Here is a 13,686-nt window from a genome sequence, read left to right on the forward strand (position 1 = left end):
ACGGTTATAAGATCCTCTCCGTGCCCAGGCCCAACCGTGCAGGGGGTGGTGTTGCCCTTATCTTCCCTGAGTGGATTCCTGCCACTGTCACTCCTACGCAGACCTATTCCTCTTTTGAATTTCTCGTCTGCCGACTCTCTCTCTCTCTCCTAGCCATTCCCTTACCGTGGCTACTATCTATCGGCCACCTGGTCAAATTTCCTCCTTCCTCTCTGAGTGGGCTGACCTCTCCTCCTCACTCCTGTCCTCAACCACTCAACTCCTCTTTCTTGGTGACTTCAAATTCCACCTCGATGCCTCCTGTCCCCCCACTGGTCTCTTTCGTGACCTCTGCGACTCTCTCGCACGCTCTATTCTCCCGTCTGGGCCTACTCACTCTGCAGGGCACACTCTTGATGCTCTGATCTCCTCCGACCTTCCCCTCTCCGTCCCTCTCTCCACTCCTCTCTCCTGGAGTGATCACTTTCTCCTATCCTCCCACTTCACCCTCCCTAGCCCACAGGCAAAGCCACCCTCTTCACTACCACCCACCTTCTCGGTCATCCGACCCATGAAGCGCGTGTCAGTTGAGGCTTTTGCTGCTACCTTCTCGCCCCCGCCTCCCTCTTCGGCTGACTCCCACCCTGACACAGCCCTCTCCATGCTCCACTCTGCTACATCTAATACTCTTGATATGCTTGCCCCCGTCATGAGAATCCGCCTGAAGCCCAAAGCCAAATGTAACTCCTGGTATGACTCGGATCTCGTCACCCTAAAACGCAAGTGCAGGGTGGCAGAGAGGAAATGGCATGCTTCATGTTCATCCTCTGACAAACTGGCCTGCCGCCTGCTCCAAAGGCAATACCGGCTCTCCGTTCTCACCAAGAAGAGAGCCCTTATCCAAGCCCGCATCTCTGAGGCATCAAACAACTCGGCCAAACTCTTTAAAATCTGCAAGGAGCTGGCCAACCCTGCTGCAATCTCTACCTCTCCTGTCCCCTCCCAGGCCCTCTGCACTGCACTGGCCTCTCACTTCATCTCAAAAACTCAGGACATCCTGTCCTCGCTCTCCTCCTTTCACCTCCCTCCCTCTCTTCCTGGCTCTTCCTATGGCCCTTCTGCAGCCACCCCTCCCCCCTCCTTCTCTGCCTTTCCACTTTTTTCTGCTGATGAGGTTTCCAGACAAGTCCGATCTATGAAAGTCTCGTCTAAACAGGTTCACCCCTGTTCTTCCAAAACCATCAAGGACCACATCGACTCCCTGGCTCCTGCCCTGGCTGATTTTTGCAACCACTGCTTCGCCTCTGGAGTCTTCCCTTCCCCCCTCAAGCACTCCCTTGTGCACCCCCTCCTCAAGAAACCCTCTTCCGACCCTTCCTGCCCGGCTAACTATCGCCCAATCTCCATTACTCCCTTCCTGGGCAAGCTCCTGGAGAAACTGGCCATCTCCCAGCTTAACCTCCAAGCTGAATCTGTTGGTAGTCTTCATGACCATCAATCTGGCTTCAGAGCTGCCAGAAGCACGGAAACTGCTCTCCTGAACATCCGTGATGACCTGCTCTCGAACCTCGATTCCAACACTCCATGTGTTCTCATTCTACTCTATCTCTCCTCTGCCTTTGACACTGTCAACCATGCCATCCTGCTCAACCGTCTCCGTGATAACCTGGGTATCACTGGTCAGGCTCTGGCGTGGCTGACCTCTTTCCTTTCCAATCGACCCTCCCAGGTCCAACTGGGGTCCTTCCTCTCTGACATCTTTTTCTCCTCCTGTGGTGTTCCCCAGGGATCTAACCTCTCTCCCTGGCTTTTCAACCAGTATTTGGCACTCCTTGCCCTCCGCATCGTCGCTCTCTGCCCCAACTTCCAGTGCTATGCGGACGATACCCAGCTCATTTTCATGCTACCCTCGGCCTCCTCCTCTCCTTCCCTCATCTCTGACTGTCTGTCTGCTATGCAGGAATGGTGTACCGCCAATGACCTTTGCCTTAATGCCAGTAAGCGAGGATTAAGCCAGTGGCTGCGAGGATTAAGTTCAAAACCCTCTGCATTGTCCACAAGGCCTTCTGGGGCCCAAATACCTTCAACTCTCTCTTCCTAAATATCTTCCTTCCCGAGCCCTTCGCTCATCCGTCTCCAACTCCCTCAGGGTCAGCCGCTTCTCGAAGCAACGAGCTGGGGGTAGATCTCTCTCTGCAGCAGGGGTCTCCATCTGGAACAGCCTTCCTGCCTCCCTGAAACTTGAGGAAAACCACCTCCGGTTCCAGAAGCACCTCAAAACCTTCCTCTTTGCTTCTGCTTTCTCTCTCCCTCTCCCCTGCTGAACAGCTTTAATTCTTCACTGAATCTGCTCTGAATCTACAACTTGGCCACTCTCACTGACCTCGATCCAGGGCCCAGCCACACTCCACTTGCACTGCCTCCCTCCGGCAGACCGCACGCCGTGAGAGCTAACTCAGGACGGCAGTTCAAGAGGAGGAGAAAGCCAGCGCATACCAACAGTGTGACAAGGAGAGAAGCAACCTCGCCCTTTCCATCCAAGGCCCGTGAATCCTCCGCAGAAGGAATCGTAAAACCGTGAACAAGAACCAGCGTGTGTTGCATCAGATGTCAACGGTACATGAGACCCTCCTCCGCTGATAACCAAACCGGGGAGAGACGCTTGTCCCCACGGTACAAACCTTTACTCCAAAGAGAAAGAAAGCCAAGCGGTTAATCACAGACGGTGAGTTGAGGGGAAAGCCAATAAGAAACTGGTGGAACCAAAAGTAGCAAACGGCTAAATTGAACTGTGAACGGCCGATGGAGCTATTGATGCAAGAAGGAGGAAAACCTGCAACAGAGGATTCCAACACATGGGTGTTCACTCGTGGAGCTCTGGGCGATTACCCGATTGTTGAAACTACCATAACCAGAAGGCCTTGGGAAAAGGGGTCAAAGTGATCATACAGGGGTCTTTTTAAAATCCTTGGTACAGTTGAAAGTCTTTGACCGACAGATGATTGTGAAGCTAGGGGAAATTAATCCCGCTTGGTGCAATTAACACATGAACTGTGTGTTGCAAAGGTTTTTAAGAGTTAACCCGGCAGAGGGATGCTAACAAGAAGGGGCAAAGCCTGAAGTCCCACCGAGGGATGTCCACAGTGAATTGTTTGAAAAGACATTAAGGTTTCTGAATGCAAGAAAAGCCATAGTAAACCCGACAAAGGGACGCTGAAGTCTGAGAGGAGTCCGAGCCCGAAAGAGGAAGATCCAGGAGTGGAAATTAATTACCCAAAGTGCATTTGGAACTTTTTATTTGTTTTGTTGAATACATCAGGCCCTCGAAGGCAAGAGACTTTTATTGAAAAGAGACTTAACCATCGAAGAACCTAATAGCTGGTACGTAACTGTCCGCTCGTGCTGGGAAAGCTCAAGTGTGTGCTGTGCTCAGGAGATCCACTTTGTCCTGTGCACAAAACGTGGGAAAGGGAACCCCCTGGCAATCACATCTTGACTTATTTTTGAACACTTCTTCCTTTATTCAAACCCCTATCCCACACTCTTTCTGTAATTAGTTGTAAGGATTCGGCAATAGATTTTTTTTTTTTAGTATAGGCCTTTTTCTTTGATAAGACGCCACAAGGACTGCCTTATTTTTCATTTGATGGTGGAAGCTTGCTCCATCTTTCGATTTAGGTTTAGGTTAGGCATTTTTCCACCCTGCATGTACAGTTTAATAACCACCCTTGAACTGTGTCCCAGTCCTGCAGAGGACCATGGTCAAAGTACTAACAGAAAAATCAACCACTATGTTTTATATCACAAAACAAGGGGGTACAAAATCCATACCATTATCACAGGAAGCCCAACGCATCGGGAAATGGGCAATAACGAGACAGATGAGCCTGCCAGGAGTCCTGAACAGCATAGCAGACAGCCTGAGCAGACAATTGGCTCAATCTCACGAATGGGGGATCAACCATCAGCAGCTTCAGAGAGGTATTCAAGCGGCGGGGACATAGACTTATTTGCATCAGCCAGCAACAAGAAGTGCCCAGCATAAGCGAGCAGAACTCAGCAGAAAGGCTCAGTTGGAGATGCATTCTTGTTCCCGTGGGCAGGCCTGTTTGATTATGCATTTCCTCCCATTCCGATCATACATCGGACGATACAGAAAATCATGGCTCATACGTGTAAAGTAATACTGCCCGAGGCAAACATGGTATTCCGACCACCAGCAACTGCTGGTAGATCGCCTAATACGACTACCCCAGGCATCTGCACATCTCCCAAGACCGTGGGAAGATTTTACACCACGACCCACACTCCCTGCAGTTAACAGTGTGGCTCCTGACTTCGCAGAGGAACACAGAAAGTCCTAGAGTCAGAAAGGGTACCTGCTACAAACAAGTCATTTTGGCTCAATTGGAAAAGATTCTGTGAGTGGTGCCAGGGGCTAGGCATGTTACAACCGCTTCGCGTAACACCAGTACAACTGCTACCATACCTGATGTTCCGAGCAAAGGCAGGCCTTAGCCCCACGTCCATTAAAGTCCATGTGACGGCTATTTCCAGATACACAAGGAAAAGAAATGCAACACTGTTGTTTTGTGACAGGCTAGTTAATCATTTTCTGGAGGGACTGTTTCGGGTCTTCCCTCCAACAAAACAGACTCCCCCATAGTGAAGTCTAAATACATTACTTGCAGGTCTTACAAAGAAGACGTTTGAACCACTGGCCACAGCCTGCATCAAATGTGTATCCTGGAAAGTCAGCTTTTTAGTGGCAATTACATCAGCTATAAGGGTCTCAGAGCTGCAAACAGTTAAGGATCCGTATCTACGGTTCCGGAAAGATAAAGTGCTACTAATGACCAACCCAAAGTAACAATGGATTTTCATCAAAACACCAGCATAGCGCCACCGACATTTTTTCCACAGCCGAAAGCGCATTGCACTGTTTGGACGTGAAGAGAGCCATCAAGTTCTATTTGCACAGGACAAGACCCCTTAGGAAGTCATTGCAGCTCTTTGTGGTTTTCGGTCCAGCATACAAAGGGAAAGCAATATCTAAACAAATTGTAGCCAGATGAATCATGTTTGCTATTTCTAAAAGTCATGAACAAGCGGGAAGGCCGCTCAGGGTGCACCACGAGCCACTGCGGCATCAGCCGCGCTATGGGGAGGTATGTCACTCAGGGACATTTGCCAGACGGCTACCTGGAAGGTGACACATACATTTACTAGACATTACTCTTTGGAGAAGCAGTAAGCAGCAGACGTACATACGGGATGAGCGGTTCTGCAGTGTTCATTTCAGTAAGGTAAGAGGCCGTTTTATCTGGCTACGACCACCTATTTCATACTGCTTTACAATCTATTCACAGCATGTAAATCTATGAAAGATCCAATTCTGGAAAAGGAGTAAGTTGCTTACCTGTAACTACTGTTCTCCAGCATTGGTATCTTTAATAGATCCACATGCACCCTCCTGCCACCTGGACCAGGTAAAAGGCCTCAGAGTTTACTACAAAATCCAGTATGACTGGTCAGAATATGAGGAAGGCTGGGTGGGAGCAGCCTCACACCCAATATCCCATTGGATGTGGCCGGTACACCCATAACGAGGTGGATAGCCCTCAAAATTGTACAAGAGAATTATTTCTATAAGGTAACTGAGGATTCCCAACTTGTCGCTGGGGAATATTCACAGCATGTGAATCTATGAAAGATACTAATGCTGGAGAACAGGAGTTAACAGGAAATCAGCTTTCTCCTTACATTACATTACATTGAGGGCATGAGGCAAGCTACCCAAAACTATTACTTTGCCATCACAGAGATTATGCATTTGGCTAAGCTACACTCTTGGCCGTCTGATGTATAACATAAACATTAGTCATTGCAAAGGGAAAGAAAAGGATTCCTTTTAGTTTGAATCCGATTCCAAAGGCAACTGCTCATCTCCATGCTATTTAAACTCAACTTGAACGACCACACCCATACCCACCTCACAGCAGTCTATTTTGGAATATCCAAAACATAAGATCATATTCTCAGCAGTTTGTACTGGCCAGGCATATATATTAAGATCAAATATTAAATCCAGTCGTTTGACATATGCCAAAATACAACTCCAAAAGATGGCTCAGAAGCTTTACTTCAACCCTTGCCTGTTATTGAAGTCCCCTTTAAGGATAGAGTAGGACCACTCAAGCAAGAAGTGGATTTAAATAGATATTGGTCATCCTAAACAATGCCAAAAGGTAATTGGAGGTGTTTACCTCATGGACTAAACCAAGGCAAATGTTTTTGAGGCTTTTATTCTGACCGATAAAGGCACTCTATGCATGTCAATCATCATGGGTGAGGTAAAAGATCTTTTGAGAAAAAAAGAATGAGAACATCAATATTTCTATGCATGTACTGAAAGTCTTGTCAATGGAGAGAAGTCTCAAGCATTTACTTGAGGAAGGTAACGGGCAGATATTGAAGCAATTGGGACACCTTTTTACTCTGGGTTCTGTTTGCTGTTTGAAAAACTCTGCAAACATCTACAGTCTTCGGACCATTGATAGCCCATATTATAAGGGAAGAATAGCAGGGCCAGCAAAACTCCACTATCAACTGGTCAGTTTTTCCAGAGCACGTAGGCCCACATGGAATTGATCAGAAAAGTGGGAACTTGGAGGAAGCACACAAAAAAGCAGAAAAACATGGTGCAATCAAAAAGCAAGTTTACTTAACTTTCATTTGGTAATAAAGTCCTTGTGGTAATGCCTAGCCATGAACAAAAGCTCAAAGCCCAGTGGCATGGTCCCGACCATGTAAGGAACAGTGAAGATGAAGACCGTCTGTTGACCAGACTCTTTGCCTCTTAGGCTTTGCTTTTGTCTTTTTCCATGTTGCACCTGTGAGTACCCCAAGCTTCCTAATTACTGTTCTGTCTCGCCACACTGTGCTACTCACCAATAATGCATTAAATCCTGCTCTTCCTACTGGCCTCTCCCTAGACTTTCTCCAATCACGCTACAACTTCCTCCTTTCCTATCCCTATTATTATTTTTACTCTATCATTTCAAAGTTATAAACATAACAGTCATCAATTGACATTTGCGTGTTAAATCTTAAACTAGTCAGTTATTTTCCTACTAAACAAGAACCTAACAAATTCACTATTCACCTTAAAGGTATATAATAGAATCATTAACTATACCTAACCCAATACATTCTTGCTATTTACACACAAGAAACAACAACAAACTTGGCAATACATTCACATCAATAGACTGAACAACACAAATGTCCCTATTCATTCACGTCAATCCAAACTACACACTCGCCCAAATCATCCAATCATGTTAACAGATTAGCCTCAATTATACAGTTCATTGAATGGTCTCCATAGTTCCAAATATTCGGGCTCTTTTCTGTTTTTTTAACATACGTTTCTTGTAACTGGGCAGAGTCTGTAGATCAGACAACCATCCCTCCACCTTTGGCTTCTTCCTTGTTTTCCCGACCCTCACGATTTGCTTAGCCGCCACCACCAATACCCTGTTAATCCAGCTACCATGATCTCGAGCTATCTTACATCTCCCCGCATTTGAGAGCAGAATTACTGAGTAAGCTCAGAACTCGAAAATCCCACTGCTCTATCTCTCTTCCAACTTCCTGCCAACAAACAATGCTGGTGGGCTAACCATACCTCCTCTAACACCTATCCACCTCTCCTCTCTTCCTCTGAGGCTCAACTTCTCTACTCATCCTTAACAGATCAACTGAACATCGCACCCTGGAATGCTCAGTCTGTATGCAACAACACCTCCTTTATCACTGACTACTTTTACACCAGCTCTCCTCCCCTAAACCTTGCTATTACTGCAACTCTGGCAGCCCTACATAACTCCAAACTAGCCTTCATTTACTCTCCTCGACTGACTGCCAGAGGTGAAGGCGTCGGACACTTAGGCTCTCTCGCCTCAATGCCTCTCAACTCTCCCAGGCCACGTCCTTTCCTACCTCTTTTGAATTTGCCATCTCTACTGTTGCTCTGCCCCATTCAGTTCACATCATCTCCATCTATCACCCTCCTGGTCCCACTGGACCATTCTTTGATGATCGTGGGTACCCTCTCCAACTACTTCACAAAAATCCTCTGCTTTTTCCTAATAACCACGCTCTCCACTCTATCCATAACCTACCTACCCACACAGGGGGTAACTCTTTGGATCTCTTATTCATCTATATCCCTCTCTCAGTCACTAATACGACTGTCACACCATCCATATCTGATCACTCAATTGTTTCCACCACCATCTCCTTTCCACACCACTTGCTACACCTATTAATAAATGGAAATTTAAACCTTCTGCCATTACCCCTTTGTCTCCAACCTACAGTTCTCACTCGCCTCCTTCAGACCCGATGCCTCTTCCACCAACACTTCCTTTACCAGCTTCCAATCCCTACTGTATGACTTTCTCCTCTCAGTGCTTATTACTCCTGTCTCAGTATCCTCAACCATGGGTCACCCCATTCATAAATTGGCTCTGCACAGACATGCATCAGGTGCTGCACAAGTGGAGGCGTACCCACTCGCATGAGGACCTGCATCTCTACCTCTCTACCCTGAACTCTCTCAAGTCCACTCTTGATAGAGCGAAAAAAGGGAATTCTACCTAACCCTCATTGTCTCTCACTCCAACCATCCTCGCCGGGCATAGGGCACCCTAAATTCCCTCCTCACTCCTCCTCGGTCTATAGCTTACAACTTTGTTCTCACAGCTAATGACCAAGCTGAATACTTCGCTGCAAAAATGTCCAACATTAGAGACTCTCCTGACCTTCCTCATGCTCCCTCGTCCTATATTTCATACTCCGCCATCATCCTTTGTCTCTATCTCCCACTTTAGTAACAGTAATACTAACTATGGGCTAACCTTTTCGTTGGCCCCATCAGACCCACTTGCTCCTCAGCTAGTCAAGCCTATTTCCCCTTTAGTGGTCTCTCACTGAACTGAACTCTTCAACCTGTCCTTCGACTCCACTTTCAAACAGCCATGGTCATCCATCTCCTAAAAAAGCAACAGGCTGACCCGAACCTTCCGGCTAACTTTTGTCCTGTGTCTCTCCTACCGCACTACTCTAAAGTGCTCAAAACGATTGTGTTCAACAGACTTACCAATTTCTTAGACATCCACAATGTTCAAAACCCCCTGTCCCCCTCTATAACCAGGTTTCTGCTCCTCTCACTCCACAGAAGCCGCATCTGAGTTCTAGTATTTCTCATTATTTTAGCTGATGCAATTTGATATCACACATGTCAGCCCTGTGAGCCCAGCTCAGCTATGAAAGGATTGTGTATTCTCCTCCTGACAGGCTTGCTTTGCCACTGCTGGTAAGACTGTAGCCTTGGGGATTGCCTCTCTTTGTTCCTTTGTGAGGGAAGGTAACACCCACCCCACATGCGCAAGGCCAGTAATGGTACCTATACCACGAAGTGTCCTTGAAACAAGGTATCCATTGCGAAAACCCTATATGCTTCCGCAGAGAAATTGCATCTTCTGGAGGAAGTTTAGGAAGAAGTGTGAAAGTGAATAAAAGAGAAGACTGGTGACGTCACATGAAGCAGAAATGACGCACCCATAAGAGACGCCTTTTCAGTTCTACATTTGGGACAGGAACCTGACAGTGTGAAAGCCAGGTTGGTGAGATCTCCTTGTAAGGTGTCCAGAGGGCAGGTTTTGAATTAGCGCTAAGGTCTTTTGGTTTCAGTTACTCTCAATGGAAAGGTTTTGAGTGTTTGGGCTTGATATAGGTATGGCTGCATCATCCATTCAAGTTGTCTGGGTAGACAGTACATAAAGAGTCCTGCTTTTGGTTTGTGTGAGATCATTGATGAGTTGTATGATGGGCAGGGTGTCCAGGAGACAAAGAGGACTTTTTTGGTTGACTTGGACACTTGCGTTCCTGGCAAATGTAGGTTGACCAGGAAATGTTGATGAAATGGTTGGCATTTGATGCAGTGATTTAATCCAGAAAGGCTTTGTTACTCTGTGTTGGATAGTAGATCAGATGGAAAATAGTTGTAGTGTGGAAGAGTGGAAAATGACATGTCGGGATCTCCATGGGCTTGAGCTGTGAAGGATCCTGGAGCATGCATATCAATGAAGTCTTGAGGATGGTTCTGACGTCCACATTGGACTCTGAAAGGTTGACAGGATTGGTGCTGCTATTGCAAGTGACAAGGCCATCCAGCATGTGGGAGGAAGTAGGGCTAAACCAAGTTTCTATTATGAAGAGTGCATCAAGGTTGTGCATGGTGATAGCAGCAATGTCTGCCAAATGGAGTATAGCAGAATGAGCTGAGGTTGCATGTGTGTTTGGGTGGATTAGGCTGAGAAGTTGTAAGTGGCATACGTGTGAGATTATTAGAGCTGTGGTGGTGCTTAGTGCGTTCTCAGTGTGTGTGATAGTTAGGGTGGTGATGAGCAGAGGTGTATAATTAGTGAAGCACTTGATGGTAGGGTTATCTGGGTAGTGCTGTACACGGTTTTTGGCCTTTGGCACTTTTCATGCCCGAACAGGACCAAACAGGTGACACCCCAAGACACCCCAAGTCAGAGGGCTTAAAAGCAGGAAGAGTGTGCTGGAAGTGGTGGTGATATAAGAAATAATGTCTCTTCATATGGGAAGAGTGGGGAGGGGACAGCACGGAAGGCTGGAGGGGGTTAAGAAAAATGGCTAAAAAAGTGGGAAGGAACAGCTCACAGGGCTTGTGTTCGGGGGTGGGGGGAGAAAAATTGTCCAGAAGTGAACCAGTAGCCGGGACATGCAATCCGATGATACAGACAGAGCCAAGGGGGCAGAGGAGGCACAGATAAAAGTGAGTGTTGAGGGGGGCAGTCTCACCTAGAGGGCTGGGAGCATGTGGGGGGAGTATGAGAAACAAGGTGTGTGTATAATTAGAGGTGGGTCGCACAAGCCCCAATGGGAGGGGGTTAAATCTAGTCATTAATATACATTTATTTATTCAGTGTTGATTTGTATGGTGCCAGTCGTCAACCAGAAGTGTTCCATGGTATCCCAAGAGGTTGCGGATGAGAGGACCAGGCAATGGAAGGATACAGCAGGCTGATCATTCAAAGGTCTTCTTACATTTTGATCAGTGTGACGCCAGAGGTGGAATTGGAGTCCACTCTGCAAGCATAAGGGTCCTTCCATGACTTATTGGGTTTTTATTGGGCACATCACTGTTTTGTCCAACATGTTTCGTGCTGGCAGGTACATTCTCAAGGCGCTAATTTGATCATTAACAAATGATGCATAGAACCTTTAGTGAAAAATAGACAGAGATATCATGAGTGCTGGTTAAATGATACTTCATCGATATGCAGTCTTTTGCTTGCAATATATTGGGCAAAAAAAGACTGCCGGATTCTTTTGAGCTACAGAGGCCGAGCCCCATCCCATGATTCACGTGAGTGTGTGCTGAGGCTGACAGACTCTTCTGCAGTGGCCCAGAAGAAGAAAGGCATGGAGAGCAGATGTTGGGGTGTATGTATGTTTGATTCTGTTTGGTAGGCAGCTGGTCATTGTTTATGGAGGTAAGGGAGGAGACAGGAGAGCAAAAGGAGAAGATGATGGGTGCAACCCCTTTAAAGAAGACACTCCTGTCATCATGTGAGAAACGTGGGGGTGGGAGATAGTGGGCGGTTGGGGAGGACTTTGGGGGTAACCTCTGCCCCCCTCGCTCCCGAAATGGGTCTTTCCTGCTCATTGAAGGCCACTCCAAATCCGACTAAAAATTGCAGCCTTTCTTGGTTGCAGTCTTCAACGTGCGGGATAGTGACATAAAGAGGTTCTATCACCTCTTCATGTAAAATTGAGATGCATCATGTGTTTATGATAAAATAACATTATGAAGGCATCTGTCAGTGTGAAATCTTTTTCTACAATCAAGCTTGATATGCTCAATAACATTCTTTCTAAGTCAAAAGGACCGCCTAGTTACTCTGAGCATATCTTAGCTGAAATATTGCACTACCTTCATTTGAGGTGCGTTCAACCCATGTCTAAGGATAGCCACATAGTTTTCTAGCATTACTTTGGACATTATAGAACTGTACACTTCTCAGAAGCCACAAACAGAACCCTAATATTATAACAATCTTTAAACTAATGTGTGTGACACAGGCAAACATTTGCCTTTCTTTTGCCTAATAGGTGTTTGTGTATTGTATTGTGCTTACTAAGCACAACGTTCGCCCAAAGGCATCTTGGCGCTCCTCAGCAGGGGGCAGACAAATTAACTAGTACAGAAGAGTTTTTAGGGCCTGGCAAAAAGAGATGGTTAACCGTCACCCTAATAGAGCGAGGCAGAGAATTCCATAGCTCAACATCTACCACTGAAAAGGAACAGCCCCCTTTCTGACTGGACTTGCATCTCTGGACCACAGATCTCGGCATAGGACATAAAGCCAGAATTTGGCCTATAAATATTCTGCTCCATTTATTATTGTTTTTATTGGCTTTTCTCTAAATATAACATTAAATCATTTGTTGCATCAGCGTGTTACGCATAATAAAAAGAAACAAGACAAAAATGTAACAACATTAATAACAACTAAACATTAACGAACAGCAATTGTCTCCTTGTAAAATATCCATATTTGTTCGTGACTGCTTTGGGGTCACAGTGATGATTAATTGCATTTTGTTGTGGGGCAATTTGGTACACAGTCTTTATCCGTTAGGTCAGCAACTTCAGTTACCAGTGCAGTGTGACCGTTCAAGGGGGTCTATCGTCTGAGGGATGAAACATGTCCCATACCAGTGTCTTCCATGCTTCAAAAGTTATACTTGCCCCATCATCTGTTCTAGAGACCCCCACTCCCCATGCTTCGGTCTCAGCTGCAGCCCAGCGTTCCAGTTCCTTATGCCATGTATTGTATTGCGGGCCCCTTATAAATATTCTGCTCCATGACCATAAAAAGCCTGATGTACCAGACAGAGGGCTTTAAATTGGATGTGCTGGGCTACCGCGAGCCAATGAAGTTTCTGTAGAATAAGGAAGATGTGGGCGCAGTGGGGCATAGAGGTAGCCAACCATGCAGCGGTTTTTTGAAGGACCTGTAAATGTTGTTTGAGGTAGCCCAGTTGGGCAAGGAATAGAGAGTTTCAATAGAAGTTGTGACAAGAGCAGAAACCCCAGGGGCGCAGTGCTTCGCCTGAATAAAAGTAAGAACATGACAAAGGAGTTAAAGCTGGAAATAATCCGCTGACACACTGTGCTAACCTGCGTCCCCATGGAAAGAGAAAGTTTCACCACAAGATGTTTAACAATAGAAACAGTAGAAGGTTAGGGGTCCAGAGAAGAAGGCCATACATCAGGAGTCTGTTGTAAGTAACTCGTGTCATACGAGCGTGGAGTTCTACATGTAGAACTCCACGCTCGTAATTCCAAGGTCCCTAGATTGTTTACCTTTGGTTTGTGGGCTGTTAGAGGACTGTTGAAAGAGTGGAGGAAGCTGTGGCATGGCTGGCTACAGGTTGGTCAATAAAGGTATCGTTTCACCACCAGTGTGTGTCCTCGTTACTACACTGGCGACGAGCCATCAACCTGTGAACCCATGCACCTGACCACCAGCCGTGCTGTCCTGTCTTTTCGCATCGCCGGCCGCTGCCTTCCTGTTCACGGCCCTGAGCTCACGGAGCTGTTGG

Source organism: Ambystoma mexicanum, chromosome 5p, assembly GCF_040938575.1.
Source record: "Ambystoma mexicanum isolate Mex_15411 chromosome 5p, UKY_AmexF1_1, whole genome shotgun sequence".
Lineage (NCBI taxonomy): Eukaryota > Metazoa > Chordata > Amphibia > Caudata > Ambystomatidae > Ambystoma > Ambystoma mexicanum.